This window comes from Eptatretus burgeri, chromosome 15 (assembly GCF_056783735.1).
Source record: "Eptatretus burgeri isolate ZD-2024b chromosome 15, Ebu_testis_v1, whole genome shotgun sequence".
Lineage (NCBI taxonomy): Eukaryota > Metazoa > Chordata > Myxini > Myxiniformes > Myxinidae > Eptatretus > Eptatretus burgeri.
The window spans coordinates 13,059,806-13,073,057 of NC_140975.1; the positions used below are offsets into that span (position 1 = coordinate 13,059,806).

The 13,252-nt window shown below is 42.3% G+C and overlaps 1 long non-coding RNA gene across 1 annotated transcript in view; it reads right to left on the reverse strand.

Moving 5' to 3' along the window:
• Positions 1-3,306: 3,306 nt before the first annotated feature.
• LOC147011550 (uncharacterized) overlaps positions 3,307-13,252 on the reverse strand; it is a 33,361-nt gene continuing 23,415 nt past the window's right edge. The window contains exon 3 of the long non-coding RNA XR_015051823.1: positions 3,307-4,462. This is a non-coding gene — a long non-coding RNA (uncharacterized LOC147011550). The remainder of the gene's footprint in view (positions 4,463-13,252) is intronic.

Sequence of the window (13,252 nt, forward strand, 5' to 3'; positions counted from 1 at the left end):
AATTTCCAGCACAAAGTGACCATCCTGCCTGCACCACATACATGCAGAATAGTAACTAAAGGCTCCCGGTGATCACCTTCACCTGCCACCATCATTACCTTTCTGTTGACACAGGACTTTGAGAAAGATTGAGGATGATGGAGGATGTGGATGAAGATCCAAATCCAAAATAACGCACACGCACACATACACACACACACACACACACACACACACACACACACACACACACACACACACACACACACACACACACACACACACACACACACACACACACACACACACACACACACACACACCTCTGAGTTATCTAACTTGGGCTTGTCATACTGGTGTTTTCTCGGTTGGACAAGGCACCAATGTGTGCACCGTCCATTGGATTGAGGTTAAACTGGGTGTGCCATCCACAAGCATTAGTTGCTGAACGTTAAAGATCCCACAGTGTCCCACATGAGGAGTTGGTGTGCTGTCGACAACACCATGAAAAAGTTTTTTTTTAAGTTCTGCTCTGACATACACGTGCACTACATCAATGGCACAGGCATGCCCCCCAGCAAATTATGTAATCAGAAGCCATGTCATTCATACGAAAGAAAGAGGAAGACACATGTAAACACTCCCATAAGGGTGTGAGCTATGTTGTGAGAGGTGGCAAGAAAATGAGTTTGGTTCCTGCATTCATGGGACTAATGCTTCTCCCTACATTATGATAGCGAAGAACTAAAGCAACATTGGGTTAAAAGTACTTCTTGTGGAATCCTGCAGTAGTTTTGACAGGTCTACCACCTCCTCAGCTTCCTGAAGTTGACATGGTGGGGCCACAACTGTGTACCTTTGGCTCTGAAACCATGTTTGTGTTCAAACAATGTCAAATGTATATCATACACACCTATGGAATTGCTTTCTGTATGAGACATTGGCACTGTCTCCCGACCTTCATTATTTCACAGAGTCGTGGGTTTATCATCCTGGGTACAGCCATGCTACAGATATGCATTCCTGGTTTTGGTGTGGCACGGGTAGACTAGTAGGGTGGAGTGAACAACTTGCAGCTGAAGTGGCATCGACTTGGCAAAATTGAAATAGGAGAGAGTACCTTGGCTGGGCTAGAATTATACGACAACTACATATTCCTTTAATACTGTCATGTCAGACAGCCTACGTCAACATGGGCTGTCTGCTTTTCTGGATATTTTACTCATGAACGGCTAAAAGTCTCTAACTACTGCGTTCAATGTAAATAATCTTCAACTTTACCGTTTGGGAAAGCTAAATCCCCAACTCACCGACATGCCACCAAAAGCAAAGCATGGTGAGTCAGGCAATGGGGAAAGGTAAATTCAAGACAAATCCTATTACCAGTACCATTGGCCAGCCTAGCAGCCCATTCAATACCAGCAACCCATTCAATCCCATTCAATACCAGCATTGCCTGCTGCAGCCAATCTACTCCTGTATCCCATGGCAATTAAATCCAGAGCTGTCTTCCCAAATGGAGACAATTAATTACATTGGACTGTCTGTGGAAGGTTATGCGTGCCTCTCCGGGCCTTCCCTGTCATTCCAATTTAACGCCATAATGTTCCACAGATACTCCGGTGGTTGTCCGGAAGGCAGTACTCGTACCCAATCCACTTGGATTGAGAGCCGTGATCATAGACCAGCCTCCTGCTGGCTGTTCCAGACACTCAGGGAGAGGCTGCTTGGCCACATGCCTGGGCGGCCACCTCCTCAGGCTCTTAATGGCCCTCAGTGGTGCCACCACCAAGGCACAGTCCGCAACATCTCCCCCTCGTGGTCTTCACGTGGCATGATTACAGGTGCCCAGGAGGAACCATCTCGGACCCCAGAGGACTCAACCCCCTAGAGGGTCCGCCGCCCTACCAGCCAAAGACACTCGCTCAGACGGTGCCCTATGGACAGGGGACGCCCCACACCACCAGACTCCCTTTGGGGCCTGGGTTGTAGCACACTTGTGGTCAGACCCCACATCCAAATCCTGCCACTGCAGCTCCCCAGCTGCCTGGCACAACCCAATTTACCAGGGTAATCTTGCACGACGCCAACCCCATTAACTCACCCTGGGACCAACTCCCTCGATGACTGAATTAAATTGAATTAAGAAATGTGGTCCAATTCTGACTATGTACTGTGGCCCCATTGGTCCTGGGCTTGCCAACCCCTCTCTTGCAGGTGCTGCTGGCCTTGAACGTCAAGCTCTTTCAACCTTTCTCCATTGCATCACCTGCCAGCTGCTCAGGACTCACAACTCTTGCTTTCACACAGACATTCAAAAACAAATTGGGGCTCCCAATGACACAGGCCCACATTGGTCTACCTCATTTTAATTTCTCTACTGCCAAAACTCTTCCTTTGTTGGCCTGATGCTAGCACACACCCCATGTGCAGCGAGTCGCCAACTACAGGTGCCGAGTAGACCCCGACAGGGTCCACCTTGAACACCCCGGGTTCCAGTACGACTTTCGCCAACACCAACTCACACACCTCGACGGGCACAACAATGTTCACCAGCGTACCTAGTCACCAGAGGTTCGACCTCGCTCCCACCCTGAGCAGGCTTGCCATTACTGCACAAGTGGCAAGCTGGAACACCTGGCTCACCAGATCAGGTTCGGCTGCTTGTGCATACACCGGAGCTGGTGCCGCATTGCACCCTGTCGGTCCCTGCCCCCGGCATGTTAGAAGGATCTCTGCAGTGTCTAACTGCGCCCATGAGTACATACCACAAACCACGAAGGTTACTTCACACACCACAGGACCTAACTTCTCCCCCTCTAAACCCTCTATTTCTTCCAACCTTCTCTTCTCTTCCAACCAAAGCAGAGTCTCTTCAGAGAATTATAGAGAGAGAGAGAGAGAGAGAGAGAGAGAGAGAGAGAGAGAGAGAGAGAGAGAGAGAGAGAGAGAGAGAGAGAGAGAGAGAGAGAGAGAGAGAGAGAGAGAGAGAGAGAGAGAGAGAGAGAGAGAGAGAGAGAGAGAGAGAGAGAGAGAGAGAGAGAGAGAGAGAGAGAGAGAGAGAGAGAGAGAGAGAGAGAGAGAGAGAGAGAGAGAGAGAGAGAGAGAGAGAGAGAGAGAGAGAGAGAGAGAGAGAGAGAGAGAGAGAGAGAGAGAGAGAGAGAGAGAGAGAGAGAGAGAGAGAGAGAGAGAGAGAGAGAGAGAGAGAGAGAGAGAGAGAGAGAGAGAGAGAGAGAGAGAGAGAGAGAGAGAGAGAGAGAGAGAGAGAGAGAGAGAGTCAGAAGAGACCAAAGCAGGATGGTCTCTTCCAACCAAAGCAGAGCGACATCCACACTGATGCAATCTCTTTCCAGGCCATGACCATTTACAAATGTCCCTGTGGAATTTTTCCTTTTTGTAATCCTCTGAAACATACTGTACCTGCAATTCCACTTATTATTTGTGCCTACGCCTGTGCCTCTAAAATCTCGCTGTTTTTGTTCATTTCTCTCATTTGTTCTCCCAAATCATCATTTTGTTTTTTCTTCATTTCCCCCATCATGTGTCTCATTTCTGTTCTCAAATCATCTGTATTTTCTTTCATTTCAACCCCCATTTATTCTCCCAAATGATTCATTTCTCCCTTTATGTCTCCCATAAATTCCACTAAAGCTGTGCAAATCCGTCACACCAGACTCCTGAACAACACTCACACCCATTGGAGAAGGACTTCAAGTGACGTCAGGAGTCAGGGAGGTTCCTATCCTATGCTGCTCACCTAATGCCTCTGATGACATGTTCCAAACTGTTTGCCATTATGTGGACACCCACGATTTTTTCCACTTTTCCCCGTGTGGTCAAATTCAAAAGTAAAACCTTTCAATGCTCAATGGCTCTCACATTTGCTCTCAAATTTTACATTTTCCTTGTCACAAGGAAGTGTGTCACAAGAATGCCTACACTCCTGATAAACCTCCATTAACACTAGCCAAATGCAACAGGGTCTTTTGTTCCACCAATGACCTAAAGGTCTCCAACTACTGCGTTCAGTGAAATTAATCGACAACTTTACCATTCCCCAAGGTAATTGTACACACCAAATTAACCAAATTTGGTGGCGCACACAAGGGAAGCAGTAGGATGACAGATGTTTCTCACCTTCATAAGGGTAAATTTATGAGTGTGAGGAGAAAGGTGGACGGGACGTGCAAAACGGGACAAACCAAGAGAGTCAACAGACACGACGATGGATGAGGGATACACACTTATTTACAGTAATGAATAAAGAACAACCCTAACCCCACCAGGTGCCACAGATCACACTCTTATGAAACAATGGGTAAACAGGTGAGGACTTCCCTTTGGTGTGATGAATGGAATGCAGGATGAAGGTGCAGCTCAAGAAAAGGCTGGGTGCAGGAGCGATACAGTGGAAGCGAGGAATTGTGAGGTGGCTTCCACGTGTCCAGACAGCAGTCCTCCCTGTCCCGGCAACAAAAGAAAGCTGGAGATGAAGAAAGCCAGCGAGACAAAGAGAATTAGAACGGGCACTCAGTAGAACGCATACCTTCGCCAACGCTACATTTTGCCCCCCCCCCAGAAACCGTTGATTGTGAGGGTATTTAATGCCATACCACATCTGCCATCTCATATGTGTTATGATGGCTTAAAAACATTAAATTTCCTGTATCATATCATATATCACAAGATTGGGCATTGAATTCACAACATTTTGGTATTGGTTGCATGCAAATTGGATAAAAATCGACGGCAGTATGGCAAAATGACGATTTTGACCTTTTCATGACCTCGACCTTGACCTTTGTACTCTTAATTTTGTAATTGGTATAAGAGTGTGGGGAACAGAACAGTCAACATTTTGGTGTTGGTTTCATGCAAATCGGATAAGAATTGACCATGTTATCACTAAAACCGCACATTTTGCAATGTCGTGACCCCCCCTGACCTTTGACTCCCAACCGCTAATAAGGGTTATTACGTCATTATGTCATGTCACATGTCACAAGATGGGGCATTGAATTCTGAACATTTTGGCATTAGTTGCATGCAAATTGGATACAAATTGACCGTGCTATGGTAAAAAGACGATTTTGACCTTTTCATGACCTTGACCTTGACCTTTGACCCGATCGCTCCCAAAATCTAATCAAATGGTCCTCGGATAATAACCAATCATCCCACCACATTTGCTGTGATTCAGTTCAATACTTTTTGAGTTATGCAAATAACAAACAAACACACATATTCACAAATAAATAAATAAATACACAGCGATCAAAACATAACCTTCACAACAAAGTTTGCGAAGGTAATCAGCGAGATGAAGAGCGAGAGAAACAGAGAACAATATTATTTTTTCATGGGTCACACTGCAACTCTGCCATGGGTGCTTCTGTGGAACCAGCCCTTGTGGATTCTCTGAACTACCAGTATTTTTCCACCAAGCTTCGGCAGGACTTATCCTCTGGCCCGACCTCCATACTCTGGGACCGCCTTTGCATGCAGCAGGTCCCGTCATTACCTGCCTGCAACTTGTTGGAGGTGCCATCCTCCAGGCCACGCTACCCCATGGGATGACCCCAATAATATAAACAGTTTATACGTTCTTCAGGGCTCCACAGCAGACGATGCCACCATGGCTTGTGATGCATCAGCAGTTCATTTGAAGTTTGCAATCAGTCCATTTGAAGCCTGAAGTACTCTCTTGTGGCTTGTTGCCAACAGTCCTTATCTGGCCCCACCCAATAACAAGAGGTTATTTACAAATACAATCTTACCCTGAGTGTACTGTCTCTCAATTACATACTCCACCACCTCGGCATCATATTTTACAAGACAACTTACTCTGACATTTTCCCTGTTAACAAGAGTACATACTGTAAACGCTCTGTGAATCATGCGTACCATACCACATTTACTACTTGCAAATTATGCATTTCTCCCCCCCTTTTTTTTTTGCTTAACAATACTATTTTGGTAATATTTTATGCATGCTGATGACATGATAAATATAGAACAAAAAGGGATTCCATTTGATCCACCATATGTAAAGCAACTGTATTTATATTTCCTTTTATAGGCAACTGCTACCATTATTTAAAACACCTGGTTTGGGTACACAGGTGTAAGTGTCAGAAGTGGATATTCTGCAATCATCCAAAATGAAACATCAAATTACTCCAGGACTATCCCCAGGGATACTGTCAGTCGAAAAGTATTGAAATATCAGATCACAGGTACAAATCAAAATACTTGGTTACTGCTACAGCACTGGAAGTAATACAGCAACCATTATGATTGAAGATTTCAGAAATGGCATCGTTTGCCATCTATTAAATATCGTTTATACATAGCATCTGTTAATCAGAGATGACTAGAGCAAGAAAACCATGAATAAAAATTAAAAACAAGGTTGGTGCAAAACACAACCTTACTTAACGCCGTTCCTGATAGGAAAGTGTTTGGATTGGTTTCCTCTGTAGAAATTTTCCCTCCATGTTCTCATATAATTCTATGATGGATATGTATTTTTCCCTGAGAAATAATATGTATTTTTCCTTGAGGAATGATATGTATTTTGAGGGGTAGCCGAAACGTTGAAGTACCCTCCACAAGGTATTCAGATTAACAGGGTGTAAAGCTTTAACCAGGTAAATAAAAACTATGTACAAATCTTCATGATCTCAAGTTTTTTCTTGTATTTATTGGGCTATAAAAACTGAATCAGCCGTTCCACGATTAGGTCTAAAGCCACAATGGGATTTCCATCGGAATTCTTCCGCCAATCGGTAAGTGTGATGTTGAGAATACGAGACGGTAACTCAATCTGCTTTCGGCAGGAGTGATATACCACGATAGTTTTCGCAACTTGATTTGTCTCTTTCCTTCCCGTAGGTGGTTATGATTATTGTATCTTTCAAATCTTGTGGAACAGTGTCTTCTTCCATGTGTATAAAAATAGTCGTGGAAATTTACGAGAAAGCAGATATACTCCTCATTCATAGATTTTGCTTGGAATTCCATCGGATCTGGGCGATTACTCTGTGTGCGAAACCCAAGGTGGGGTTAAGCAATTGGTAAACTCCATATGTCTATCTTCAGACGTCATTGTGCCTGATGGTGTTGTTTTTATTTTATTACAATTGAATTATAAACGTGAACACTGTCGCCTTGTTAGTACTTCTAAAATTTCCAATTTAACAGTACGTGCTTGGAAAAAAAATAGTACGCTATTTTATGCAATCTCGACCAATCAGATTTGAGACTTGAGCTCTCAACGTTTGGGAATATCAAGATTCAGCCAAAATCGAAGCTCAAAGGAAATATAGATCGTGCTTGGAAAGGCAAAGCAAAATCGTTGAAAAGACACTTCACATGTCCTTTTTCTCAAGACTGCGGGGGGTAATGTGTTCTACGAACTCTCTTGTTTATTATTTCTTAATTGCTGAATTGCCTTTCACACCTCAATAAGGCTTGGAGCTATATAAAGCTCTGATTTTTTTGCGAAATTGTGGTGTTTCGTTGATTACCTCATCAATGACGACGGTATCTCGATTGAGGAGCTCTGAGAAATTATCTTTCCATTCGTTGAGGATACCATATTGGTGTGTTACAAGGAAACTTCCGTGAGGTGATCAAACTGAGGCTACCACGTTTGAAGATGGTCCAGACAGCTTTGACGTTGTTGAAGGAATTAAACATGTCATCACCATCCTGTTCAATCTCTTTGGTGTTCTTTGTGTACCATTTATTATTGATGTCACAAATTTGTCGTTGGATGTCTGAAAGAACATCATGGTATACTTTTCCTTTTGACTTGGAATTAATATTGGTTCACCAGATTGTGAATGCAACGCATTTACAACCGATTAGTTGCTTTGTTACTTTCCCATTTTCATCCAACCAACATGGATTTTTCTTTTTCAATAAACCAACTGATTCTTCACAAGCCTCCAAAGTATAGTTTTTTTTAAAACGCCTGCCATTGTTATTGTATCCAGCCAGCTGTATTTGGGATATTGCACAGTTTCTCTCCAATGGATGCTTTTCGAAGTAAAATATATTTTTCATCTTCAGGTTTTTCAGAACTTGTTTTCTTCCTTGATGCCTTTTGTTTTCAACATTTAGAGGCCAATCTGAATCTGTAATTTGGATCTTCTCAAACGGTGATCCATCCAACAGTCATCCACGGCTTGCATGGCCCTGGTTATCATGATGTCCTGACGATCTCAGGCTGTGATGATTACGTAGTCAATGAGATGCCAATTTTTTAACGAGGGAGCATCCAGGATGTCTTGAACTTATTCCTTTGTCTATATAATGTGTGGGTAATGATGAGTACATGCTCCGTTCATTTACTGAGAAGCAAACTATTGCCATTTGCTTTTTCTTCTCCTTCTTTGCCTCTAACACTACTCTGCGGCTCACTGTTTTCTAACCTTGGCAGTAAAATCACCCAAAACTATAAGGGCATACTTCCACCATGCAATGCCTGATCCATGAGAACATATCTGGCCCAATACATTTTTGAAATAGCATCCCATATCGTGCCATCCTGTTCGCCATATATTTCACGATATCTTGAAATATCGTGCTTGAAAGTCTATATATCGTTTTAGCCCTATACTATCTCTCAATGGTGAAGAATCACTTTAAAAATTCAAGTCGTCGGAACCGGATCCGGATCTTCACCAAAATCTAAACAGTTCGTCCTTGTCATACACCCAACCTATCCACAAAATTTAATCCGAATCCGTCAACAACTTTTTGAGATATCCTGCACACAAACAAACAAACAAACAGACAGAAAGGGGTGAAAACATAATCTCCTTCACCTTCGGTGGCAGAGGTAATAATGATTTTGTCATCAGTGGGAACATTTGCAACAACTGTACTAAGAGAAGCATAGCAGGCCTCCATTACTTCATTATCAGAGTTAATTGTTAGGGTGTAAGCACTGATGATTAAAGAGTCATGCGAATTCCTTAGGGGAAGCCTTTAAAGTCATTAATATCTCTTTCATTGATGTGGACAGGAAACTCACTTAATTTGCTTTTGAAAGAGTTTCCTATTGCTGAACCGATTCCATCGATTCTGGATTCTGACACATGTTTACCTTTGCACAAGAAAGAATATCCTTGTCTGTGTTCAGTTAAGTGCCTGGCATCAGAAAATCTGGGTTCACTTCAGGCTGTATTGTCTATGTCATATCTCCCTCGTTCTCGAGAGTCCAGCTGAGTGTACTTCTTCTCTCAGGTTATCGTCCATGAGAGTACGTACATTCCATGTAGTAACAGTAATATTTTCTCATTTCTTTATTTTTCAACCGCTTGAAAGGCGGCTTTTAGAATACCGTGTTGCTGAAAAAAACGGAAAACAACACTAGTTCCCCAAATTACCATAAGTGGTGTACCCCACTTATGTGGTACACATGTGTACCCCACTCATTCATGAGAACGCCTATTTTGAGCTGAATACGAGCCCAAAAGTTCGTATCTACTGGAACTAGAATGCTGAAACTTGCTGTGTTGGTAGATCAATATGCCCTCATCTAATCCTGAAAGTTGGAAAGCTGTACTCTGTCTTATCATAAATAGAGAAAAATAAGACAGTGGATGTTTCATTAACGGAAATAATGACAATCGTCTGAGGGCCAATTTCTGAGGAATTCCTCAGCACAGAGATTTAAAAGTTGGCAGACTGAAGTGGGTGGGATGATGGCCTAGAGGTTTGCCAACTCGTCTCGAAGCAGTCTAGCCTGGGTTTCACTTATGGCTGAGCTATGAACTGTCATTCCCGTGTTTCACAGGCAGTATGATTCATCAATGTGTGTGCCGTCCTTGGGATGGATGTAAAACTGGGCATTCTATCTGCCAGCATTAGTTGGTAGACGTTAAAGATCCCATGGATTCCTTCGCAAAGAGTAGGTGAGCTATCACCGGTACCTGAGCCAAATTACAAATTCCTGCACTGACCTCTGACTTCCTGTGTCGGATTGGTGACCTGTCCTGGAACTCTAGCCCAAGAAACTGCATTGGCAGCTCCAACGCTCTGTGTAAGAGCATATGGTTCATGAATGATTGATAAGTGAGGTGGTGTTTCTACATTATGACATCAAAAACAATCGGAGTTGGGCGTTTGTCGCCCAGGGCACAGCCATGCTCCAGATATACATGCATGGATTTGGTGTGGCATGGGTAAAGTGGGGGTAGTCAGGATGAATTGAACAACTCGTAGCTGAAGTGGCGTACACTTGGCTAAATTGAAATAAAATGGCATATCTTGGCTGGGATAGAATTATACTTCAGGTACATATTTCTTCAATACTATTTTGGTAATATTTTACGCTTGCTGATTGCATTACAGATTTGTCAACTTCTGACCAAAATAATACAAAAAGTGATTGCATCCAACATGTATGAAGCAATTGCATTTATATTTCCTTTTACAGGGAAATGCTTCAAATGTTTCAAACATCTCCTGTGGCTACACACATATCGGAAGGAGATATTCTACAATCATCCCTAATGAAATATCAAATTACTACCAGGACTACCCCCTGGGATACTGTAGTATGAAAAGTATTCAAATATCAGATCAGTGACAGTACAAATCTGAATACTTCATGACAGAATACCTGGTTACTGATACAGCTTTGGTTGTGATGGCCTAGAGTTGGCCTAACGGTTAAGGTGGCTGGCTTAAGATCTTATGATCATAAGTTTGGGCCCTGTCAAGCTATTGAAATAACACCAGGTTGGTTGACTGAGACTGTCATCTTTCTGAGGTTGGCAAAATGAGTAACAGCTTACTGGAGTAATAAGCCATTTGAGGATCCTGTGTCAGAGTGGTGACCTGTCCAGGACTTTGTTCCTTCGCCAATGAAACTGTCTCAGCAGCCCTTTGCATCTCATGGCATGAAAGGAACGATTATTATTTTTTATTGATGGTGATACAGCAACATTTTTTTGTAGATTTCTCAAATTGAATAGTTTGCCATCTATTCAATATTATATTTATATTCCGTCTGTTAATCCGAGGTGACTCGAGTAAGAAAACCGTCAACAAAAAATTAACAATATCCCCCTTCCGCCACGTGGCGGGGGATAAAATCAAGGTTGGTGCTAAAACACATCTGTACTAAATGTCATTCTTGTTGGGAAAGGGTTCGGATTGGTTTCCATTGTAGAAATTTCCCTCTATGTTCTCATGTAATTCTATGAAGATGGATATGTATTTTTCCTTGAGAAATGGTATGTATTTTTCCTTGAGGAAGGAATGATATGTATTTTGAGGGTTAGCTGAAATGGTGAAGTACCCTCCACAAGGCATTTTGGTTCATGGAATCTAAAGATTTAACCAAATACACAAAAACTACGTACAAATCTTCTTTATGTCCTCTGCTTTGTTGTTGTAGGTGTTGGGCAACAAAAAAATAAAGCAGCTGTTCCACATTGAGGTCTAAAGCCACACGAGGATTCCCATAGGAATTCTTCTTCCAATGGGATAAATATGTTGGTGAGAATACGAAACGGCAGCTTAACCAAATCTTGACAAGAGCGATATACCATGATTATTTTTGCAATTTCATTTGTGTCCTTTCTTCTTGTAGGTGGTTAAAATCATTGTATCTTTCAAATCTTGTGGAACAGTCTCTTGTTCCATATGTTTAAAAACAGTCAGTGTAATTGATGAGAAAACAGATGTGCTCCACATTTATAGATTCCATGCAGAATTCCAACGGATCTGGGTAATTTACCCAAGGCGCGAATTGCAAAGTGGGGTTAAAAATTGGTTCACTCCTGACATCTGTCTACTGACATCCATTGTCCAAGATTTATTGTTTTTCTTTTATTTCAATTGAATTATATACTTGAACAATGTTGTCTTTTTGGAACTTCCAAAAATTTCCAGTGGAGTAGTACTTGGACAAAATATTATGCCATTTTACGCCATCTCGACCAAATCAAATGTGCCGACCGAGCTCTCAACATTAGGGAATATCGAGATTTAGACAAAATCATGCTCAAATAAAATATAGATTATACTCGGAAATGCAAAGCAAGATCGTTGAAATACCCTTCACATGTCATTTTTCTCAAGACTGCGTGAATAGTTTGTGCGATTAATTAACTTGTTTATTATTTAGTAATTGTCGAATTGCTTTTGACGCCTCAATAAAGCTTGGAGCTATATCAAGCTCTGATTTCAAGCTCTGATTTTCTGGGAAATCATGATGTTTCATCAATTCCCTCATCATTGATGATGGTATCTCAATTGAGGAGCTCGGAGAAATGATTTTTCCAACTGATGAAGATACCATCTTGGTGTCATCCAGATACCATCAAATTTTTGCCACTGGTAAAATGGTCAAAGCTTCGACTTAAGATCCTGGGTTAAAATCCATGTGGATTTGATCCCATTCCTGACACCATTCTTTGCATTTTTGCTAAAATTTGAAATAAAGTAAATGTGTGGACACGAGCACCCACTCAGTGAAGTCTTTTGGAGAGCCAATAAGCATAGAGGACACTGCAAGGTTCGCTTCATGAGAGCTCGTCATCCTGACAAATTAGAAGCTCACGCGATTTTCCAGACAAGCCTTTTCTCATTCACGAGTCACTCAGCACATCAGCATTTAATAGTGACTTTTGTTCAACATCATCCAGACAATTGAGCAAAGGGGATTTCGTTTTTTTGGTGAGCAACCATGACAAAACGAACGAATCTCCTCCACTGCATGCTATCGGCGACACCATTTTATAGCTACGGCAGCTCGACCCCAAGAAACCCTTCTTCTTCACTAACCACAGGAGAGACAATGGAGGATTAATTATAATCAACCGGACTTCATTTACAACACGTAATCACATTTTAAATGTGAGTGAGATATATTTTGTTCTGGTTTAAACATCGTCATCATAACCAGCACACAAAAAGGAATTATCATCACAATCGGTGACCTAGACGTGATTCTGATCTGACAAATGTGATGTGATGCAATGTGAGTGATTCATTACATATTCCATCATGTCAAATGGAAGTCCTCCTTTCGTCGCACCTCCCATCGCAGCTGTTAGCTTGAAGCAAACTCTGTTTTGGGCAAATGACCCCACCATATGGTTCGCTGAAGTTGAAGCACAGTTTCTAACCAAAGGCATTAAAGCAGAGGAGACAAAATTTGCATGTCATGGCTTATGTTTAGCCAGAGATAGCAGAATAGGTGCGGAGCATTCTAATTGAGCCTCCCACGGAAAGACCATATGACTCCCTC